General features: G+C 31.7%; 1 protein-coding gene across 2 annotated transcripts in view; it reads right to left on the reverse strand.

The window, feature by feature from the left end:
- The window catches only part of LOC139527996 (uncharacterized), a 289,349-nt gene extending 274,458 nt beyond the window's left edge, over positions 1 to 14,891 (reverse strand). Inside the window, exon 1 of one of the 2 annotated variants that reach the window (XM_071323756.1) lies at positions 14,651 to 14,891. The gene's annotated coding sequence lies outside the window, so the exon portion shown is untranslated. The remainder of the gene's footprint in view (positions 1 to 14,650) is intronic. The other variant, XM_071323757.1, reaches the window with a different exon arrangement.
- Positions 14,892 to 23,940: the final 9,049 nt, after the last annotated feature.

Below are 23,940 nucleotides of genomic sequence, written 5' to 3' on the forward strand. Positions count from 1 at the left end.
CTGGTGGACTATTAGTCCCCGAGGGTATCACCACCCCAGTAGCCAGTACTTCGGTACTGGCATGAAAATACGGATTTTTTGTGTTATTAAAATTTACTGTTACAAAATGATCGAAATTATTATAAATTAAGGAATGTATCTCCCTCATGCAAAGCTCTGATTCCTTTCACGGATTTGGCTATACTTTTTGGACGTTTTGGATTATAGCTCTTCATCTTTTATATAAGCTTTGGATTTCAAATATTTTGGCCACCAGCATCACTGAAGAGACATGTATTGTCGAAATGCGCATCTGGTGCAAGAAAATTGGTACCGTTAATTTTATTACTACCACTGGGTCGATACCTCTGCTGGTGGACTATTAGTCCCCGAGGGTATCACCACCCCAGTAGCCAGTACTTCGGTACTGGCATGAAAATACGGATTTTTTGTGTTATTAAAATTTACTGTTACAAAATGATCGAAATTATTATAAATTAAGGAATGTATCTCCCTCATGCAAAGCTCTGATTCCTCTCACGGATTTGGCTATACTTTTTGGACCTTTTGGATTATAGCTCTTCGTCTTTTATATAAGCTTTGGATTTCAAATATTTTGGCCACGAGCATCACTGAAGAGACATGTATTGTCGAAATACCCATTTGGTGCAAGAAAATTGGTACCGTTAATTTTATTACTACCACTGGGTCGATGCCTCTGCTGGTGGACTATTAGTCCCCGAGGGTATCACCCAGTTTATGTGTGTGATTTTTGGTTAAAAAAAATCATGTGCACATGATCTTTTTGTTTTTAACAGTTTGATTTAGAAGAAAGGCCTACATATTTAGTTGCACTATCACTAAAAAAACACAATTATACATGATGTCTACATATAAGAAACATAATCTTGGTTTATATCCAATTTTTAAAAATGTACCTGTTAGTGTGACGTTATTTTTTGTGGCGTTGATCCATGTTACGGACAAATACTTCATAATTTTACTAAGCTCTTTTTTGTGTACTTTTCTAATTAATTTTAATTATTCGTAGTTATTCTGTGGTTAACATGTCGAAATGTACTATAATGTAATTTTTTATGTAGGTACATGTATCTTTTTCTACATGCATGTGTACAGTATTTCCGTCTTGTGATTTTGTCATATTAACGGTATATTTAACATTGTCATAACGCGAGGAGGTTTAGCGAGCCACAAAACTAGGATTCAACCCACCATTCTTTCTTAAAAATGTCCCGTACCAGGACAGGAATGTGGCAGTTGTTATACCATAATTCGTTTCTACGTATGTTGATTTTGTTGTTTGTTTTTGTTGCAATTCTGTGTTCTGTTATTGCGTTGTTTTCCTCTTATAATGAGTGTGTTTTTCTCATCTTAAGTTTGTAACCAAGATTAGTTTTCTCTCAATCGATATATGACTTTTGAACAGCGATATACTAAGGTTGCCTTTATTTGAGGTCACATTAAATATGTCAATACACTTAACAATCCAATCCATCCAACCATTGTTTCTATTTGTTTTACTTCTATAATTGTCTATGTTAATGTAAGCATAACACTTGTATCTAATATCAGTACTATCTTTATATATAAGTATTACAGAACAATATTTGAAAATACTAGCAACTCAATAATTGAGCTTTTGATTTTTTCTTTTGATTAGGGAATTTCCGTTTTGAATTTTTCACGGAGTTTATTTTTTTATAAACAGATAACTGTCGATCTAAAACAATATCTATATTTATATTGACATCATTATAAACAGATGACCGAAAAATACTCACATACACATTGTATATTAAAAAAGATTTTTAAATTTAATTTACCATTGTAAATTAAATCAACTGATGCATTCCTTTGGATAATTTTCTTTTAACAACTATGATTTAACTTGCAGTGCTACCTTTATACATGTCATATATAAGAACTACAGAATAATATTTGAAAATACTTGCAACTCAATAATTGAATAGATAATTGTCGATCTAAATCAGAATCTATATTTAGATTGACATCATTATCAACAGGTGACCGAAATGTACTCCCATACAAATTGTATATACATAAAAGATTTAAATAAAATATAATTGAGATTGTAAATGAAATTGACTCATTCAGTCTTTTGGGTAATTTTCTTTTAACAATAAGTTACAATTTGTGTTTTTTAACCTTCTGTAAAAAGTAAAATCACAAAAATACTGAACTCAGAGGAAAATCTAAGCGGAAAGTCCATAATCACATGGCAAAATCAAATAACAAAAAACATCAAAAACGAATAGACACGAACTGTCAGATTCCTGACTTTGTACAGGCATTTTCAAATGTAAAAAATAGGGAATTAAACATGGTTTTATGGGGCTAAACCTCTCACTTTAATGACAGTCTCATCAAATTATGATCATGCATATTCATACTATACGGTATTGATATATATATGTGTTCCTTGTGCAGAACTTCTCTAACAAAGTACATGATTTATCTATAAGATTGTGTGTTTTGATAAATGATTTTAAACTATTTACTAGATTTATATTTTTGCGTTTATCGCTAGTAAGTTTTCTATCTAAATTTGACAGTGCATCACACATGTCAACCCTTATTATTACAGTTCCAATTGCATAATTACTGATGAAATCAGAAAGTTTTTATAGAACTTGTTTCTTTCAGTTTCTATGTTTGTTGCATTTATGTTAATGAGCGAATACATTATATTTTCTATTTCTATGTTTAACATAAGTATTCTGCCGTCTTTGTCTTTGTTTTCATTGATTACCGCTACACATTTACTTTCTGAAAGATATGTTGCATAACATTTTTATTGATTATCCTCCTGATGTTGTGAATTTGATCAATTATGAGAAACTGATGATATTTGGGTACCTTGGTACAATGTAGTTCAAAGATTGTGAACACATATTTTTTCAATTTTTTTCTGAGTATAGCTAGATTATGCATCTTCAAAACACGCAATCTTAAAGTGTTTTATGACAAAGAAATATACACAGTGAGACTATTCAAATTTACAATTAGAAAATACATAGAATATGCATACACTTATTACAAAATAAAACATCAACAACAGATCTTCGATAAATATGTTTTACGCAATAATTCCTTACTGCGTATTGAAAACGACAAAATAATTTTATTTTTTTTAACAAATGAAATCTATATCAAAATGATTACAATTGTTAACGAGCAGTTTCTGAATATTTTATTTTGAACCGTTAAAAGAACATTACAATTTTGGAAAAACAAGGAAAAAAGGAAAAGTGTCAGATAAATGAATATCAAAAAGGTGTGTTTGACTTTTGAGAAAACATTAGAGTTATCTCTCTTTCGGTATACATTGAATTAATAATCATTATTTTATAAACACTTGTCTTTTAAAAAATATATCAAGATGGAAATCATTACTAACAAAATGGTTAATAATTACAACTCTGTACATACCAAAGATGGCACCAAAGAGGTTTGTCTCTCGGTGTTTTTATGTAAATAGTAAATAAATAATTTTAATGATAAAAAAATAAAATTAATAAGTAGTCATTACTGTAATCTCTAGCCAGTCAACACTGAGAAAGTGAGTTCGAACCCCGATCGTGCAGGTACACTCGACTCCAATCTTACTTGACTAGGATTGTCAATTTTCCTATCGAAGGTCGGTTGTTTTCTCCGAGCACTCCGATTTCCTCCACCAATAAAAACTGACCGCCACGAAATAGCCTTCATGCAGTGCTTAAAATTGGCGTTAAAACACCAAAAAATCATATTGAGTATTGATTTGATTGTTCTTAAGTTTGTTGTTTACTTTATTTAAAGTACGTTTGACTGGCATGTACTTTCTTTCTTTGTTGATAAATTCAAAAGGTGTAACAGGTGACAACCTGATGATAAAGTTGTTAAAAGCTGTCGGGTTACTTATAATGCCATTCATTCATTGTCATTAACATTTCAAAGTTGTTTATAATTTTGATTTTTATCTTGGGTGTTTTAGGTATTGTTTCCGTTCTAAACACGCTTTTACATTTCAAGAATAAAGATACAAATAATCGTTGGTTTTTTTTCTTACACATACACACTTGTTGTTTATATTAATATATTTTGCTGGGAGTTTTAAGGGGGTACCCGACACTACACCCAAAAAAAAATTGTCGTTTATTTTTTCCTAATGTATTCTCATTGATAAACTAAGCCAACCTAAACATCTTGTAAAATTTTTAAAAATTTGAACCATAGGTTCAAAAGATTTGTCCAATCAAAAATGGCATCTTTTACATACTAGTATCGACCAAAGTTGGACGTTTCTGAAATATCGGTATAGGGTTAAATATGTTAAATTTTTTGGCATAGCTAATAATGATAGCTGAGGTGAATATTACATTTGTAGTTCACTGATATCCTTTTCTTGTAAGTTTTTTTTATTCCGGATTTAAAATGTTGCCCGAGCTTTAAGAAGGGTATCAGAGTCAGCCCCAAAAAGTGAATGCGGTGCTTCTAATATTTAATTAGAAAATATTTTTTTGAAAAAAAAACGTGTCGTTTAATTTTTTACATATAACTAAGCATTTGGATTGCTAAACTAGTCGGTTGTTCTTGCAATTTTTTTTCAAAATTTAACCGTTATATATTTTGGTATTTAAGTTTAAAATACGCCCCACCCTCAAATTGATTCATTAAATAAGAGCAAAATCTATTCAAAAAGAACATAATAACCATTTTTTTTCGTCTTTTGAACTAGACCTTAGATATTTGGCATGTGGATATATCATCACGGGGTTAAGGGTCTTGCATCATGATGACCTGTGTGTGACCTTCAAATGTGACATAAAGGTCAACATTATGTTTTTGATTTTTTTTAGTTAAAAAATACACAACCATGTAGGTCATAACTGCTTCACCTATTGACCTAGGCTTTACATCTTTGGCATGTGGATGTATCATCATGAGGTGGTGTGCCTTCTTAACATTTTGACCTTCATGTGACCTTTAACTTTGACCTCAAGGACGATAATTGTGTTTTTGGTAAGAAACAATTGTACGGGCCATGACTTTTATGTAGTTATGAATTCATATTTATTTTAAAAAATCATCTTACACAAGCTTTAATCGACCATACAACATTATTGACACATTTTATGACATGTCGACCCATTCCATGAACACGAAATACATACTGAACATGTAGTCACATAAAATTGTTTAAGAAAGAAATATTTTCTATTGAAGGGCAGAGTACGTACTTAACTACTCAACAGACAGCAAAGTGAAAACTTTCTAGGAATCAAACAGTAGGAGGAGTTATGCCAAATTTTTGGAACTCTTATTATTATAGAAAATGATTACTCTATTCAGTAATAATCTTGAATTGAGACTTGAGAAAAAAAACATTTTTTTACTTGTCACTTGCAATATTATAATAACACCACATTTTCTTTTTTATATTTATTTCAAAATTGCAGTTGTTCAAAAAATTCGGAAACATACACACATATGACAAAAGCACAACAAAGGAAAAATAACAAATGTTGCTATCCCTTCGAAATTTAAATTTGATAAAGCCAAAATAACATGTTCTATTTATATCATACATGTGTAGTTTCAGCCATGATTCTTAATATAGACTTTACTTTCCCTAAAATTGCAAACGGAATAGAAGACACTCGTTTATTTTCTACACCTGTCAGGATAAAGGTTGAAAAAAGATACTAGGAAGATGTAGTATTTTTTTATTCAGATGAATGTGAGAGTACATAAATATGTGTAGTGTTTTGTGGACTGAATTGGATGGTTCTTTTCTTCTTTTTGTCTTTGTTCCGTAACATGTAACTGATGCACTGGTGGTTGATTATCCCCCTCGGTATCTTCTAACTTTTTACATGAATATAAATCGTGTAATAAAATATTCAATTGCACTTTAAAAAAACTATGCCAGAAATTGTAAAATTTTAAATTATTCATAACATATTTAACATTACTACGTGTATTACTACATGTAAGCCCATATTGTATTATATTAAAAACTACCTGTATGGTTTTAAAATAGGTATTGTTGAGCCAATTTAGTTTTGATTCTAATCAATTTGGTACGGAGATCTACGAACAGAAGCATTGTATAATTGTCAATGGTTTATTTATTTATTTGGTTACAATTTGATTGTCAGAGGGAGCTACCATTTGAGGGGGAGGCTTTGATGCAATATGAAAAACGGCAAGACAGGTTTTTTAGCAAATCAGGCAGGAACAGTAATTTGGCATTACAAACAGGATTACAATTAATGTAAACAATTTCAGGATAAACTAATGAAAATTGCAGCTCTCTAAAGAATGAAAAATAAAAATGCAGGACAATGATGTCAGATGAAGGATCCTGATCCCGAAATTCCGGGCTTAAATAAAGGCAACAGTAGTATACCGCTGTTCAAAACTCATAAATCCATGGACAAAAAACACTATATCTCGAATTTAAATAAATTTAAATCCCGACATCCCAAAATTCGAAAAAAGAATTCCCGGATCCCGAAATACCGAGCTTAAAAAAACACCCGATCCCAGTCCAATCCCCTTACCCTTCCCACATCGTATAATCAAATGATCGCATCCTTAGACTTTTGACTCTTTGAACTTTATTTTATTTTATGTAAGACCTAGGCATTGGCAAGTAAAAAACGAAAACAGTTATGGTCTTTTCTGTTTCCCTCCTTTTCTAACGTCCTGGTTTTCTTTTGGTAAATTCATTTCACTTTGAAATTTCCCTATTATGTCTCTTTGAAGTTTCATTTATGGAAAATGAGTTACTTTAAATGAATTAAAAGATTAAATGAATAATAATAGATGTACAGCTTCTCTTAGCAATAATGTTCACATTCTGATCATGATCTTTTAAAAGCTTGCATGTTGCACATGATTTTAAAATGTAGCAATAAATCAGACTATGATGTAGAGTTATCTTTTCCTAGGTGTTCTGTACCTCCTTAATTAAGATAATTTTAATTCATTAGCTTTGTTTTGAAATGTGACTAGTTTAGTAGAAGTTCTCGGTAGTCATGTATGGTAGTTTAACATGTTTGTTCTTACTTTAGATATACACTTTATGTTGTTTTATGACCTTATACATGTTATAAGAGTTAAGCGTATTATACGATGTATATAACATATACATACGAGTAAATAGCAGTAGCACAAGCATGCAACCCATGCGCGTACAATGATGGTATCATATGCACTGTAATACATGCATGATAAAAACATGAGAGTACCTATAGGATGGTAAACACTCTTTTGTTTCTCTGTTGTGTTGTCGAAACGAAGAGTATACAACAATTCACATATGAACCAATGTCTATATAGCTGTAAATGTTCACCTTGCGTTATAGTAATACAACAAGTTCTAAAACATGAACTTATTCGTTTACTGCATGATTTCATAACTGTTTTACCTAACTTTTGTTTAATATGTACCTGAACACATCTATCTACAAACAGTTGCATCATTTATAAATAATATAAAATCTTATTAATATAAATATGTAATACTTTACTTACTTTAATTGATTTTGTTTTAGGTGTATTAGACCAGATTAGACAAGCAGTAATTGTCAGACAGAAGTATTGGGTTGTTTTCATTTCTTTAAATACTTTTTGTTGCGATTTAGTTGCATTGTACCTGTTGTTAATAGTGCTTGATTTGTTACTTAAAATCGTTTATACGTTTCTCAAAAGTAAATATGTTGATAAAATACAGACGTGCGTGTATCATCAATGTTAAATACTTCAGATAGCATTTGCTTTTATGTTGATACTGAGTGTATGACATATAGAATAAATTTGTATTATTACTCTTTTGTAATAAATGACAAATAAGAATCAAAAAGAATTTTTGAAGCCATGTTTTTTCTATCTTGGTCTGGTGGAAACGGTGGGGTTCTTCCTTTCAGAGTTTCTCGTCTTCTATTTGGAGTAGTAAATCTGCTTATGTCCAAGTGTATCTGGACTTTGTTTCCTTTGTTTCTTTATCAGTATTGTTGGTTTTTGATTTTACACTGTGTTTTTTCTGGTATGTTGTGTTCCAAAATTGCACTTGGTTGTTTAGAAGGGTTTGTGTGTTCATCTGTTGTGACATCTTCTTTGTTGTTTTGATTTCTAATTTCTTCTTTGTGTTCATATTTTTCTGTTTCTTGTATTGTGTTGACATGTTCAGTTATTTTGTTTTCCTTATCTTGTTGGTCTTTTGTTTCTAATTGCTTCATTCTTTAAAAAAATGAGAGACATTCTATTAATATGTGACGTGACTAGTTGCAGCCTGCAGTACACGTCCATTCATTGGAACAGTCACTTGTATTATGGCCATTCTTGAGGCATTTACTACAAATAAAATATGTGTTTATATCTATCTGTCCGAAATGTTATATTGTAGCTAGATATTTCCCGAATTGCATTGTCTTGGGTGATTGTTTTTCAAATTTCTCACAAATGAATACTCTGTCTTTTGTTTGGCAGTCTGTCTTCACAATTGAATCTTAGATTTTGATCATAAAAAAGCAGTTATTCATATATACAACTGTTGTACGAATTAATAGCATTCTTTTGCAAGGTAAATGTTCGAAATCGTTTCACAAAAATTCGCATGTGTTAATCTTTTGAAACAAAACAGTTTAGGTTGTTCGTCCAAAGGATTAAATTGTCCAAGAAACCAAATTTTTAGTAAATGTCTTAAATTGGATCCCATTTATCTTAAAATTTTGCATATACAGGTATTCTCTGTATTATATATTTTAACTGACTAGGTGAACATAGCTTGTATGCAAATTGCTGAAAGTGAATAAATTATCGTGGGAACAAGTCTGTACCGTATGCCCTTAAATTCCCTCAATAAAAGTTTACCTTAGATGGGTTTGCGTATTTTTTATGTTGTTTTGGTCAAAAAGCTTTTCAACTGTTTCGATTCTTATACACCCTTGGATTTCAAATATTTGGCTTTGATCATTCCTGATGCCTGTTCACCAATTTAAGCGCTTCAAATGTATATAATTTATAATGTGTTGCTTAAGCAAACAGAAAAATTTCATTTAGAAAAAAAGTATTAAAACCAGCTACCAAGATCAGTGTAATGCAGGAATTTTACGTTTGATATAAAAAAAAAATATGCAACGATTATTTTAAAAATACATTAAAAGTCTCTTTATTAAATAGCTTATCTAATAAATATCAACCTTGTAATTCGATTAGAAAATGTAAACCAGTTGAGCACATGACTGACTCTTCCTATATTATGTCATAATGGGGTGCTGTATTAAAAGGTTTTATCAGTTATGCACACAATGGCAATATGGCAGTTAATTGTAAAGTTGTTTTCTACATTCTACTGACCGAATAATATAGATATAAATAGCACTATGCATTGTAGCTATTAACATTTTCAGGTTCACGAACAAACATGTCAGAAAATAATATCTTAAGATCTGTTCTGTCATGCTTTTCTTTTCAAACGTTTACTAGTATGACTTAAAATATGCAAAATGCTTTTGGAAAAATAATTTAAAACATTATACCGGTTATCAACTATTTAGTTGATAAAAAAAAACATCTATTTAAAGTTTTAAGTATCATATTAAAACTGCTTTTCTTATCTAACTATTTAATCTACAGTATAGAAAATATTTTTATTTTGAAAAGGATGAAATGTTTAAATGATATGATTAATGGTACGATATTGTATATGATTATGTATATTTTCGCGTGACACTATAATAAACTATTTATTTACTTCTTACTTATGCTGGATTGTTTTCGTTTTTTTTGTTTTCTTTTGTACGAAACTGTCATAGAAGACATTACAGTGTCATTAAAAATAAAACTGAAGCTTCATTTACTGCATAATTTAACATTTTACCATTATAGCATAGAGCTTTTAGATAAAATAGATTTATTGAGAAATTTGATTTCATCACAACAAGATATCAACGGACAGATCTGCAAACAAGTCTGATCAAAACGTGACATGTCATTTGTAGACGACACGCGCGTCTAGCGTAAATTCAAATTTAATCCTAGTGTCTATGGTGAGTTTATTTACAGGACAGGTCAGAAGGCAAACAGATTGACAGGTGTATATGATAAAGTACCTTAATTTTAACTCCATTTCAACTGCTCTGCAGCATTCCTAAGAAATTGATGCCTGCATTTGTTGTGTAAAATTAACGGATTGAGCTAATACTTTTCAGCTGTTGTGATTTATTTAACATAATTGATAAGTTATTCTGTTATCAAAATGACTTATCTATAATTAAAACAATTTTTGTTTAGATTTTGACCACAACAACATGTTTATTTTCACCGTCGCAATGCAATGCGCATTCAGGTTGAATTTATGTAAATACAGACAATGCAATTTATCAAAGGAATTCCCTTTGCGGCTAAACCTGTGTCACTTTTAAGTTTCGTAAAAAAATATATCCTAAAATGGAAAATTGATAGGCAATACTACTTTATCAAAAGGTCATAGCATAGGGCTGTGAGGCATATTATTAACATGTAAATGCCCCAACGTGTTAGAGTTTAAACTTTAACTAAATATCTCTACTACCCCTCCTAGCCTACTTCAGAATTTCAATTTTTACCACAATAATTTTTCTAATAATGGTAATATTCTCACTTTATCTCTATGAGATAAAACATACAGTACGTAAATAAAACAAATTATTTATGAGTATTATATGTCATCCCAAAAGAGGCGTGGTTTGTGATATTTACAAAATGCAACATTCCAATCCTTTAAATGTTTTTCTGTTTACATTATTTTCGTTTGCTCAAAAAGTAGAAACAAATTAAAATGTCAATTGTTCTTGAACAATTGAGAGGTCTTTCCTTTTCGTAATGTAAAATACATGTTCCAATAGTCGTAGAATGCATTGAAAAGCTCTCAAAAAACCGTTAAAATATGACAAAAACAACAAATTCGCTTTTTAGGACATGACCTTGACTTTTGACCTTGTGACCTTTGTAAAAGTCGTTGGTCCACAATGTCATCATAAAAGAGCCCATGGGTCTAGGACCTTTGGTACAAGAGCTAAAGCTAATTTTGTCTTTTCATAAACCGTTAATGGGGGTTATGCCCCTTAAGGGTATGTCAAAGCTCTTCGGTCAAAATGTAAAAAAGTTGCGCCTCAGTCAATTCAACATTTTTCTCTATTTACTATTTCTGTAAGTATAATCGTTTTTGATATATCCAATAAAAAGTTGACAGGTCAAAGGTCAAGGTCAACCTTACAAAGCTTGAAAACACACTAAAAATCGTTTATATAAGGTAAAAAACACTAAATTCGCTATCTGAGACATGACCTTGACCTTTGACCTTTTGACCTTTGTCAAGGTCATTAGTCCCCAATGTGATTGCTGAAGACCCCATGGGACTAGGACCTTGGGTTATATAGTAAAAGCTGATTTTGTCTTTTCAGAAACCTAAAACAGGGGTTATGCCCCTTAGAAAAAGGTCAAATCTCTACGGAAAAAATGTAACAAAGTTGCGGCGTAATGACCCAAACATTTTCCACTATTTAAAACTTCTGTAAGTTTAATATTTGCTGAGATTATCCGGTAACAAGGTGTTAGGTCAAAGGTCAAGGTCAACATACACTTTTGACCTTGAGGTATTTTTCAAAGTCTCATGAATTAATGATGAATGGTGAAGATCCTAGGTGTCTACGACTCACGGTTTCTGAGTTTGGGTGGCCAACCGACACCGGTTAATTTTAATGGGGGCATAACCCTACCAATGAGTCGTTGAATCCTTTCGATCCAAATGTGACGAAGAACCGGGGTTTGGTCCTGAACAAATTTCACCCTTTGTTTTTTTTCTACCTATTACGGTTACGGTGTTGGAACGGTTACAAGGTTTTTGGGTTTCGGAGGCATTACTCCGAACCGACAAAATATTTCGACTCACAGGGTGAGTTCCACATAGGTATTCATGACACCGATACAAAGTGTGAACACGAAAGCGACACGTCTTACGGTTAGGGCTGCTAACTTCGTCAAAGTTTGGCGGAATAATAATAATAATAATAAACAGAAGAAATACAGTAAGGTCTTTCCCTTTTGAAAAAGGAAAGACCTTAATAATTCACATGTTCAAAAAAGCATAACTCTAAGACAGGTTGATACGTAAAAATTAAGAACAAATAAAATTGAGAATGGAAATGGGGAATGTGTTTAAGAGACAACAACCCGACCAATTAAAAAACAACAGCAGAGGGTCACCAACAGGTCTTCAATGTAGCGAGAAATTCCCGCACCGGAGGCGTCCTTCAGCTGGCCCCTAAACAAATATATACTAGTCCAGTGATAATGAACGCCATACTAATTTCCAAATTGTACACAAGAAACTAAAATTAAAATAATACAAGACTAACAAAGGCCAGAGGCTCCTGACTTGGGACAGGCGCAAAAATGTGGCGGGGTTAAACATGTTTGTGAGATCTCAACCCTTCCCCTATACCTCTAACCAATGTAGAAAAGTAAACGCATAACAATACGCACATTAAAATTCAGTTTAAGAGAAGTCCGAGTCTGATGTCAGAAGATGTAACCAAAGAAAATAAACAAAATGACAATAATACATAAATAACAACAGACTACTAGCAGTTAACTGACATGCCAGCTCCAGACTTCATTAAACTGACTGAAAGATTATGATTTCATCATATGAACATCAGGCACAATCCTTCCCGTTAGGGGTTTAGTATCATACCATCATAACATATATGAGAAGAACACTTATTTTAGTTACAAAAGCATGAGTGCATCTTCTTTTAGACTTCTTACAGCAATCAAACTGTCTAACAGTTAAAGACTTTGCATAAAGCTGTATTACATTGTACTATTCATTTGTATAAGGTCGATTTCTACCCGACGCAACTCATATCTCATATCTATAAACCATATATGAGTTGATTTATACTTTGAATATTTCCACAACTGTAACTTCCTTGATGATGCAGAATTCATTATTTTCACAGATCTTTGAGTTCGGGTAATATTCAGTTAAAATGAAAGTATATCACTACAAATTATGAATAAGACCCAGGTTCACAATTTACTCTGCCCTCTCTACCTGATGCAGAGCACGCCTGCATCATTTGTGCATACTGAACCATTAACGATCAACAAAATTGATTGATATCTGGATTTTTTTAGCTGATATGTCCAAATCATTATATTAAGTTAATATTGCTTTCCGAACAGGGCCATTACGGCTTTTTAGAATAAATTATGAACTAATTCACTGCTGTTTCATTGTTAAACCGTTTTGACCCGATTGCTATTTCGGGACGTTCACTTCCGGTTAAACTTATGAATGCCTAACTTTACTCTGGACGTATACCAATAGTCATATCATACATTTCTTCAATATTTTGTGATTTTAAATAAAATAAGAAAAATATTATTCGACGATTTGAAACGGATTTAAGAGAATTTCATTTGATTAATCCTACTTTACACTTTCTAGATAAAATGAATTGAAATAGCACATATAAAGTACTTGGAGGAGAAATTGGAAATTTCATAGTGCAAGGTAACTGCAAAAAGTTTAAAACTCCATTTTCTTTATCTTTTAAATTCTCGGTCATTTTGGGCCCTCGATTCGACAACTCGGTGCCAATCCTGCGAACCTCGAATGTATATCTGGCCAATTACAGAAACAGCATGTTAATATCACTATATTACCTGCTAGGGAATGCCATGAATATTGTATGTCAAGCATGATGTATTTACATTTTATAAGCAAGCATACTGTACATGTACTTATATAACTCCCGTTGTGTGCGTTTGCGTTTGTTCTGTTCGCTATGTTTAAATGTCTTTTCTTGATTAATTTGTTGTTGACTGTCATCTAGGTTTCGATATAATTGGTTTATAACTTAGATATATAATAGTGTTATTTACTGGCTGTTTCTGTATTATTGTTTCTAATATAGATACAATTGAAGCTATAATATCCCCAAGAACCGACGAGATGACGTCAAATACAGCTGAACAAATAACTATAGAAGGGCCAATAAAGAAACAGCTTGTCTAACCCCTCGTACTCACTTGTAATCTTATCGATAGATACATTGTTGGCACAGGAAATTACTTTGAACTTCACCTTTTCCAGTCACAGCGAATTGTTTTTTCAATATTGATAATTTATTTTTTATTTCTATTCTAGGCACTTCAATTATACCTATGCAATTCATATTATCTAGCACCAATAGTTATTACCTTAGAAGGATAATGAGAATACCCTCGCAACGTATGCATTCTTGTGTTTTTAAATGACGCAAAAGAAACAATGTTGATCAATTTAAAATTCTAATCAGGAAGGTTGTGGAATGTTTTCCCTTCAAATCAAAAACGGATCATTATGATTTAGTTCGTGTCATTTGTAACTAAAAACTGTGTCCGATATTTTTTAATTTAAACGCACAAATTAGTTTTTCCTCGTTATGGACCAATTTTAACTCGTGCATGTGTCATATCAACAGGGCGATATCATTCGTACTGAACATGCTGATGTTTCTGTATTTATCTGATTTTCTCATTCACTTCTTAAAATATTATGTTTGTATTGATGTTCATAAATATAATATGAATATATTTGAAATACACTTACTGTTTAGAAATCAGTATTCCAATCCGACGAATGGTAATTTTGATGTTGTCTTTTATTCAATTCAAAATTTAAATGTTAGGTAAAATCGTAATTTAACATTTTTAAATATTGAATTGACAGATTTTTTTCTCCAAACCATGTGACATTTTCAACCTTAATGTATGGGTAAAAACATAATATGCACTTTCTACTTCTTATTGCATTATAAAATTGGTTGTGTGTTAAACATAAAATCAGATATGATATCAATAGGAATCACTGTCCATTTAAACATTCAAGTAACGGAGTAGTTCAGTGACAAGGCCTTTATATTACAAAAAATGCAAAAAGTGTATAACCAACATCATGTTTAATATTTGATATTTTAAAATGACAGATGAAAATGTTTTGCCAGTTCCAGGGAGACAAACAATCTTATAGCCAATGAATTAAAAAGAATATAATAAGGACCCTATGTGCAACTCAGAGTAAAAAAATATCTTAACTACGTGCAATAATGATTGTACACAATATTCTCAGTTTACACACCCCTCTACAAAAACGACCTGAATTACGTGTACTGCGGAGATGCAACTGTTACCAGAAGAAATATTATATACCCCCTAACAAAGGGACTGAAGTATGTATGTGACAGAGGGGACATTTCTATGTCCGTTTATTGTCTCCCCAAACCGCCAACTCATAGGTCTTCGATTTTCCTCATTCATTGCTGAAACTTAAATTTAACGTTTACAGCACTACGAAATGATGATTTTGATTTGGCCTAATTACTTTACATCTGACACAAATGTTTAAGTCTTTCAAAAACGTTAAAATGTCTTATCATCACTTTATGAACAAGACTAATTGTTTAAGTTAGGTAAATCCAGTAGAAATAAAAGCAGTGAAATTGAGTTAAACCAGTAGAATCATTTTTAAATTAGTGAATCCAATATAGTATCAAGTTATCTTTTCATTATGTTATGACAGGTTAAAAGATATATCAATGTATGATTAAGTAATATAAGGTAGAACATGATTTTATGACACATTTAAATTTGTTTCCACATCCATCTATGTACTGAACTTTCTTTTAATTTCTGGATACAACTTTTCTTTTATTACTTAAATCAGCGTTTATCATTTATTACTTGCGTGCGTCCCGTTACTTATTTGTTTTAACCGTATATCATGCATGGCCGTCTGATCTGACTGAAATATTTGCTACTAAACCTATATTGATGGAAGTTTGTGTTTCCAAACATACTCATGTTATCCAGTCAAAAGTTTGTATAAGTAATCGGTGAATTTGAGCTAAAAGCTATCTTTAATATAGTCTTAACATACCAATGTATTACAGCATTGATCATTCTAATTAATTTTAAGCAAATATGTGTTGCGTCAATTAAGTGAGATGAATTAACTTTTCTTGCTGTAAAAACACAACTTTTTGGTAACTTTTCATGTAAATTAAAAACTGTTATGCTCAATAAAGGTTCATAATGGCTACTTTTCAGTCTGAAAATAGACTGAATGAATCTTCATTGACTGCTTATTAACAATATTGATAATACTATAAGGGCTACGAAAAATATTATTAACAAAACAAAAACACATAACATAAGTTCAATCTATTTAAACCAAAGAGGGCGTTTAGAAACACAACTTAAACTGAAATAAAAGAGCTTCTCAAGATAGTTTTCACTTTATATTTCAAAATGACTTGAGGGAATTGTGTTTCATTGTGAATATATGAAAAAGTCGATCAGTAGGAATGAACAATTGGAACCCTTTACAATACCAGCTGTTTACTATTGAATCATCAATTCTTTAAATTAAGGTAATATGGTGTCGATCAAAACATCAAGCCTTCAGATAAAATCATCTTCAATATATTAGTTTCGGAATCAAAGTGGTTTATCACAACTTATATACCTATATGGAGTTATTTTCATTCAGAACGACAGGTCATTCTTTTTCAGAATCAACCCGGACGATACCATGTTTCAATGATATATGCTCCAAGGCATAAAATAATGACCTGTGTGAGGTCATTATTTTCCTTGATAAACATGCAATCTATGATTTACTTCAAAACTTTATTCGTCTAATAGTTTTTTGTTGCCGATTTGGAAATTTATTTTTTAGAGTTCAATCGATGAAAGGTGTAAAAGAAACCGTCATTGAAGTCCCGTATTTTAATTTTAGAAACAAATAACGTGAAGTTTTGTTAATTTATCGCTACAATAAAGAAACATTATCATATATGTCAGATGAATTTTAATGTAGACTTTCATAAAATAAATCCAGATTTAACATATTCGTGTGTAAGATTTTGAAAATCTTATTGAGTCAAACTGAAAAGGTTGACTGATTTTTGGTTGCTTGCTTAACGTCCAGTGGCAAATAGTTCATGCATGTTCAGAACGATACACACTGAATAGGAAATCATACTGTGACCTACATGTATTTATATTCGTCTTCGTGTCAGTTCTTAACTTTTTTAAATTTACGTATATCTTTTACTCTATCAAATGATCAACTAATAAGATAATCTTATATTCTATTGAATAACATTAACGTAACTCACGAAAAGGTCAGGTGCGGAGGGTATAGAATTATATCCAGATTATCTTTTAATAAAATGTATTGCTATTCAAAAGACAATCTCATTCGATTCAAATAAAATTGTTAAAAAAAAACAACACTTTTCCGCGATAGAAATAACATAACAAATAGAAAAAAAACCATACTCCTCCCCCTTTTCCATAAGCTACATTTGTATGTGGTACAATAAATTACTTACAATTACAATGTGTCTTGTATTTGTCATACACCGTTATCGGATGGTAACAATACATTTGTGTCTTACTTCATGTAGTTACAGTAATATTTTTATTGTGTATGGATAATAATTTTTAAAAGGTTTATATCTAAATTATTTAGTGAGTTTTATTTTACATTCTAAATGAGCCGCAGGGCTTATTTAAAACCTGAACGTATTAGAAAGGAATATCCCACTTTAGTGTTGTCGGTAAAATAGGATACTAAATTTTACAAAACTTTATAAAATTAATATTTTTTGACGGTATATAAGTCAGATAATGCATATTTTAAGGTTTTTCTTGTCTTGGAACACACCTCGGGGTGTCAGGATTGTTCACAGAATGACCTCCCTCCGGTCGGTCTTTCATTTGATCAATCCTGACACCCCTCGGTGTGTTCTTCGACAAGAAAAACCTTAAAATATGCGTTATCTATAACGTAAGACTTTTCATGACCTTAAACAAGTATTTTGTATTCACTATTACCATTCTCGAAGAAGAAGTACTGTTCATGAAGAGGATGAATTTGATCTTTAATTAAGCAAAGAAGAAGCGTTCTCAAGCGAAGAAAAATAAAAAAGTTTTTTGTATTTATGCAAAATTGTAAAGATTGTTATTTAAGACTTTGCAGTATACCGATCAAATGTTTAAAAATGCACAATTGTTTAGTAGCAATTAACAAACAAACTATGTCAATTGGAAATGCTTTGATACTATATTTGCCCTTGAATTTTTACTAGATAACATTTTTATCCGCTTAGGAGATTCCGTATATCGTCAGGTTATCGGAATTCCAATGGGGACTAACTGTGCACCACTTATTGCAGACTTGTTTTTGTATTGCTATGAGTTACAATTTATACAAAAGAATCAGCAAAGACCTATCAAAACAACATCAGATACACAAATTAAATAATACTTTTAGATATTTGGATGATGTTTTGGCTATCAATAATGACGACTTCAGCATGTATACTAAAGAAATGTATCCTGTTGAACTTACTTTAAATAAAGCTAATACTAACAATGACCACTGCCCTTTCCTCGATCTTGATTATATCTTTATCATTAACTGAAAGCTTAACACTAAAATTTATGATAAAAGAGATGATTTTTCATTTTCCTATCGTTAATTATCCATTTTTAGAAGTTGTCACCATCTTACGGTGTTTACATATCTCAACTTGTACGATTCGCTCGTGTATGTAACAATGTTTTAGATTTTAACGAGAGAAACTTATGTATAACTGAAAAATTATTATACCAGGGTTTTCGATATCACAAACTAGTCAAAACATTTACTAAATGTTATCATCAGTATAAGGACATCATTCGTAAATATAGCTCAACATGCAGACTTTTTATACGTTCAGGTATTTCACATCCATTTTTTTTAATGGAAATATTCTTTATATAGAACAAAAATGTCATGATTCCCCTCAGAAGCTAACAAAACCTTTAAATAGACTATTAAAGAAAAGATATAGTTAAGATACTGTTATCAGGTCATTAAAGATTGTATATTTTGACGTTAATATTGATTCACTTAAAGGGTCTTTGCATCGGAACTAAATAGTTATCAAAGGTACCAGGATTATAATTTAATACGCCAGACGCGCGTTTCGTCTACATAAGACTCATCAGTGACGCTCAGATCAAAACAGTTAAAACGCAAAACAAATACAAAGTTAAAGAGCATTGAGGACCAAAAATTCCAAAATGTTATTCAAAATACGGCTAAGGTAATCTACTCCTGGGGGTAAGAAAATCCTTAGTTTTTTCGAAAAATTCACAGTTTTGTACACAGGAAATTTATAAAAATGACCATATACTAGTAATTGATATTCATGTCAACACCCAAGTGCTGACTACTGGGCTGGTGATACCCTCGGGGACGAAACGTCCACCAGCAGTGGCATCGACCCAGTGGTGTAAATAGTTATCAAAGGTACTAAACACATTTATTTAAAAAAAAAAAACAGTTATTGGCATGACGCGGGGTTATGTTCTTCTCATATATGTTATGATGGTATGATACTAAACCCCTAACGGGAAGGATTTGCCTGATATTCATATGATGAAGACATAATCTTTCAGTTTAATGAGAGTCTTGAACTGGCATGTCAGTTAACTGCTAGTAGTCTGTTGTTATTTATGTATTATTGTCATTTTGTTTATTTTCTTTGGTTACATTTTCTGACATCAGACTCGGACTTCTCTTGAACTGAATTTTAATGTGCGTATTGTTATGCGTTTACTTTTCTACATTGGCTAGTAATATAGGGAGAGGGTTGAGATCTCATAAACATGTTAAACCCCGCCGCATTTTTGCGCCTGTCCCAAGTCAGGAGCCTCTGGCCTTTGTTAGTCTTGTACTATTTTTAATTTAAGTTTCGTGTGTACAATTTGGAGTTAAGTATGGCGTCCATTATGACTTAACTAGAATATCTATTTATTTAGGGTCTAGCTGAAGGACGCCATCGGTTGCGGGAATTTCTCGCTACATTGAAGACCTGTTGGTGACCCTCTGCTGTTGTTTTTTAATTGGTCGGGTTGTTGTCTTTTTGACACATTCCCCATTTCCATTCTCAATTTTACATATGAATAACAATAATGGATGGATTTCTCTATAATTAGCAATAGATTAATAGGAAAAATGGTTGTATGAATTGTATGAACTGTTTTAGAAAGAAATTATGTCGATTGTCAATTGTCAATTGGGTTTATAGCGTTAATTATTGTAATGATCTAAAAACTGACCCCCCTTTTATTACAAGAGGTTGTGCAAGTTATTAACTTTGCACATAACCTATACCAAAGTAACATAATGGCCAACGTAGATACAAGTATCTTGTATTAGGGAGGGATAAATCCTACTTTGTAAAGAATCACTCTGATTCAAACAAAAAATTCTCTGAAACTGATATTATCAAGATGCTTGATTTCTTGATTGACAACATATTTGTTACGTTCGGAGGACGTGTTTTTCAACAGACTGTCGGCATTCCAATGGGAACAAACTGTGCCCCTCTACTCGCCGACTTGTTTCTTTATTATTATGAGGCTGACTTCATGCAGGAACTTCTTAGGAAGAAAGATATCCTTTAACTCTACTTTCCGCTATATAGATAATGTTCTTTCACTAAACAATTCAAAATTTGGTGACTATGTGGAACGCATCTATCCAATTGAACTAGAGATAAAGGATACTACAGATACAGTTAAGTCGGCTTCATATCTTGACTTACATCTAGAAATTGACAGTGAGGGTCGGTTGAAAACAAAACTTTACGACAAAAGAGATGATTTCAGCTTTCCAATTGTGAACTTTCCATTTCTAAGTAGCAACATTCCAGCAGCACCTGCATACGGGGTATATATCTCCCAATTGATACGATATTCCCGTGCTTGCATTTCCTATCATTATTTTCTTGATAGAGGTTTGCTGCTCACAAGGAAGCTATTAAACCAAGAGTTCCAAATGGTGAAGTTGAAATCATCCCTTCGTAAATTTTACGGACGCCATCACGAGTTGGTTGACCGTTATGGAATTACCGTTTCACAAATGATATCGGATATGTTCCTTACGTCGTAACTACAATCCCCTTCCCTTTCATGAATATGACCTACCGAATTAGACTATTTACCGGATTTGAAATCACATAAGCAACACGACGGGTGCCACATGTGGAGCAGGATCTGCTTACCCTTCCGGAGCACCTGAGATCACCCCTAGTTTTTGGTGGGGTTCGTGTTGTTTATTCTTTAGTTTTCTATGTTGTGTCGTGTGTACTATTGTTTTTCTGTTTGTCTTTTTCATTTTTAGCCATGACGTTGTCAGTTTGTTTTGGATTTATTAGTTTGACTGTCCCTTTGGTATCTTTCGTCCCTCTTTTATAGGTAATGGTATAGTTCATTTAAATATTTGGTATATGAGATTGGTAAATGTAAGCACATGTGGAGGAGTCAACATACATTTTGTGTACGAAGTGGGACATCTGGTTTTAGAGGATTTCTTTCGTTTAAGCCCATGGCAGCTGTTCCGGAGGTTATGCGTCGGTCGGACTTCTTTTGGTCTTACTTTTTTAGCATGTCAACATTTCATTTTTGTTTCAAATTGTTGTCTTATCGGTCAATGTTTACAAACTCCTGATGTACAAAGTTCCATAGAGGATGTGTATTCGAAAGTTGACTTTGCGCATGTGCGTACTTGGATGAAAAAAGAAGGAAACTTTCAGAGGCTCGATATGGGTAAATTTATCCTGATTCTATATTTGGTAATAGTTTTCAATGAAATAAAGTTTATTTGAGGTTTATTTAACGGAAGCTGAATGATATTGATAGTACAAAGAAGTAACATGTTGTTGGGATGAAAATACGAGATTCTTATCGTTACCTAAGAGATGGCGAATTTCGCGCCACTCTTAGCTGTAACTATGGGGACACCATAGGGATAGCTTAATTTTAGCAATTGATATAGCTAAATAACATCGTCATATAAAAACAAGAGCGTTTGGCTTATTCGGGGGTTCTGGGATTCGACAGTCAAAGAGGAAAGGACTTACGGAAAAAAATACAGATATTCACAAAAAGAAAAGGTACAAAAAAAAATTATTTTATTTAATATAAAAGCAAGATACATGTATATTTCATAGCTTATTTAAGCTTTACAATTACTTTACTGAGGTGATTCTTTATTGTAACTCTTGGAAATCCTGTCATAAAAAATAGCATTAGAAGTTCAATAAATCATTTATTGTATACATGTATTACATTATTCCTCGATTTGATTAATGCATATTTTCCCCATCCCATGAACAAAAACGTCATTTTTATTAGTAGAGTTAAATGTATCACGTACACGCTACCCAAACCCGTGACATTATAATGGCTTTCGATCATTTGACCTAAGAACAACATGACTTCAATTTTTGTCTTGTGATTTTTCAAGGTCGATGAAGCTTAAGTATTGGATGTTTAAGGTCACATATCTTATTCTTATTAACTTTCTCAAATACATCGCACCATTGTGTCTACTAGTATTATTCTTATTTATATTATTGTCTATTTAAATTTTATCATAACACTTAACATTTACATGTAGCTTTATATTATATTCAATAGATGACCTAAATATATTCTCTTACACATTTTATATTTAGGAAATATTTAAGAATGTGATCGACAGTTGTAGATTTAATCGACTCATGCGGTCTTTTTGTGATAACTTTATTTTAACAATACTGCGGTGTCAAATATGACTTAATCTTTACAATCTGTATAAGTTTGCAAGGTTTTGCAACATAAGACAAACAATTTAAATATCTTTAAACTTTATACTATTTTAGAATTCACGTTAGACATCTACATTTTTTAGCTATTAGGAGTCATGGTTAAAATAATATTTTTTTTATTTAGAATGATTCAGTATCTGTATAACAAAATTACAGAAATTAACCATAATATATGTTTCATGTGCTTTGAAGTTATTTTTGTGAATGGGAATTAGGGGAGGAGTTCATTGTAAATATTCTTATATAAAGATGTCATGAATGCACTAAGTACTGTAAATATTTCAGTTTTGATTAAATAATTCATTTATGTTTGAATTTCCTAATATGAAAATTGCCTAAAGCACAGATATTTTAGTTTTCTTTTTTGTTCTGGTTTTATCTATTCGGTGAATGATATGATAATTACATAATAGTTCTTGAAAAACTTGTCATTATCGTGATATATGGACTGCCCACAGGAACCATGTTTTTAAAAATTCTATTAAATTCAAAATGTCCAAAGCAAACTTGAGTAGCTGTGCGATTTCTATGCCAAAAACTGATGAGTAGTCGTAGTAATACTGCCATTCATTTTAATGCAATTTTTCAGTATATGAATACTGAATCAAGGTCTCTATAATTTTATAATGTACGAAAACATATGGTAAGCAATTCAACAACTTAAATATTATTTTGAAAACAGGAAAATGTTTTATTAAAGAGACATCTCTCTAAACAGAGAAACCACGCCCCAACGGCCATTAACAGACGGAAACTATGCCCACCGGTCATTATCATGTAAAAATCCGTTTACGACCAGTTTTCTGGACCGTTTTTTTCTGTTAACGATCGATGGAATTTATTACCGAAGAATAATGTGGTCCCTTTTTATCCAATAAGAGAAGCTTATTCTTAACTGATATGAAATAAAACACAATATTACTTAATCTATAACTTCACCATTTGGGACTCTTGGTTAAATAGCTTCCTTGTGAGCAGCAATCCCCTATCAAAGAAATCAGGATAGGATATAATGTATACGATGTTTAATACATTGACTACGGTTTACGTTTACGTTTACCATGAGACCTTTTATTTATAAGACGTTTTTCGACAATATTAATGACATCAACAGAAAGTTAAGTTATGTTCACCTGTTCTAATATTTGTCATTAAGACCGAGAAGAAGGTTTGATGTGTTTCTATCCAAAAT

This window comes from Mytilus edulis, chromosome 6, assembly GCF_963676685.1.
Source record: "Mytilus edulis chromosome 6, xbMytEdul2.2, whole genome shotgun sequence".
In the NCBI taxonomy this organism is placed as follows: domain Eukaryota; kingdom Metazoa; phylum Mollusca; class Bivalvia; order Mytilida; family Mytilidae; genus Mytilus; species Mytilus edulis.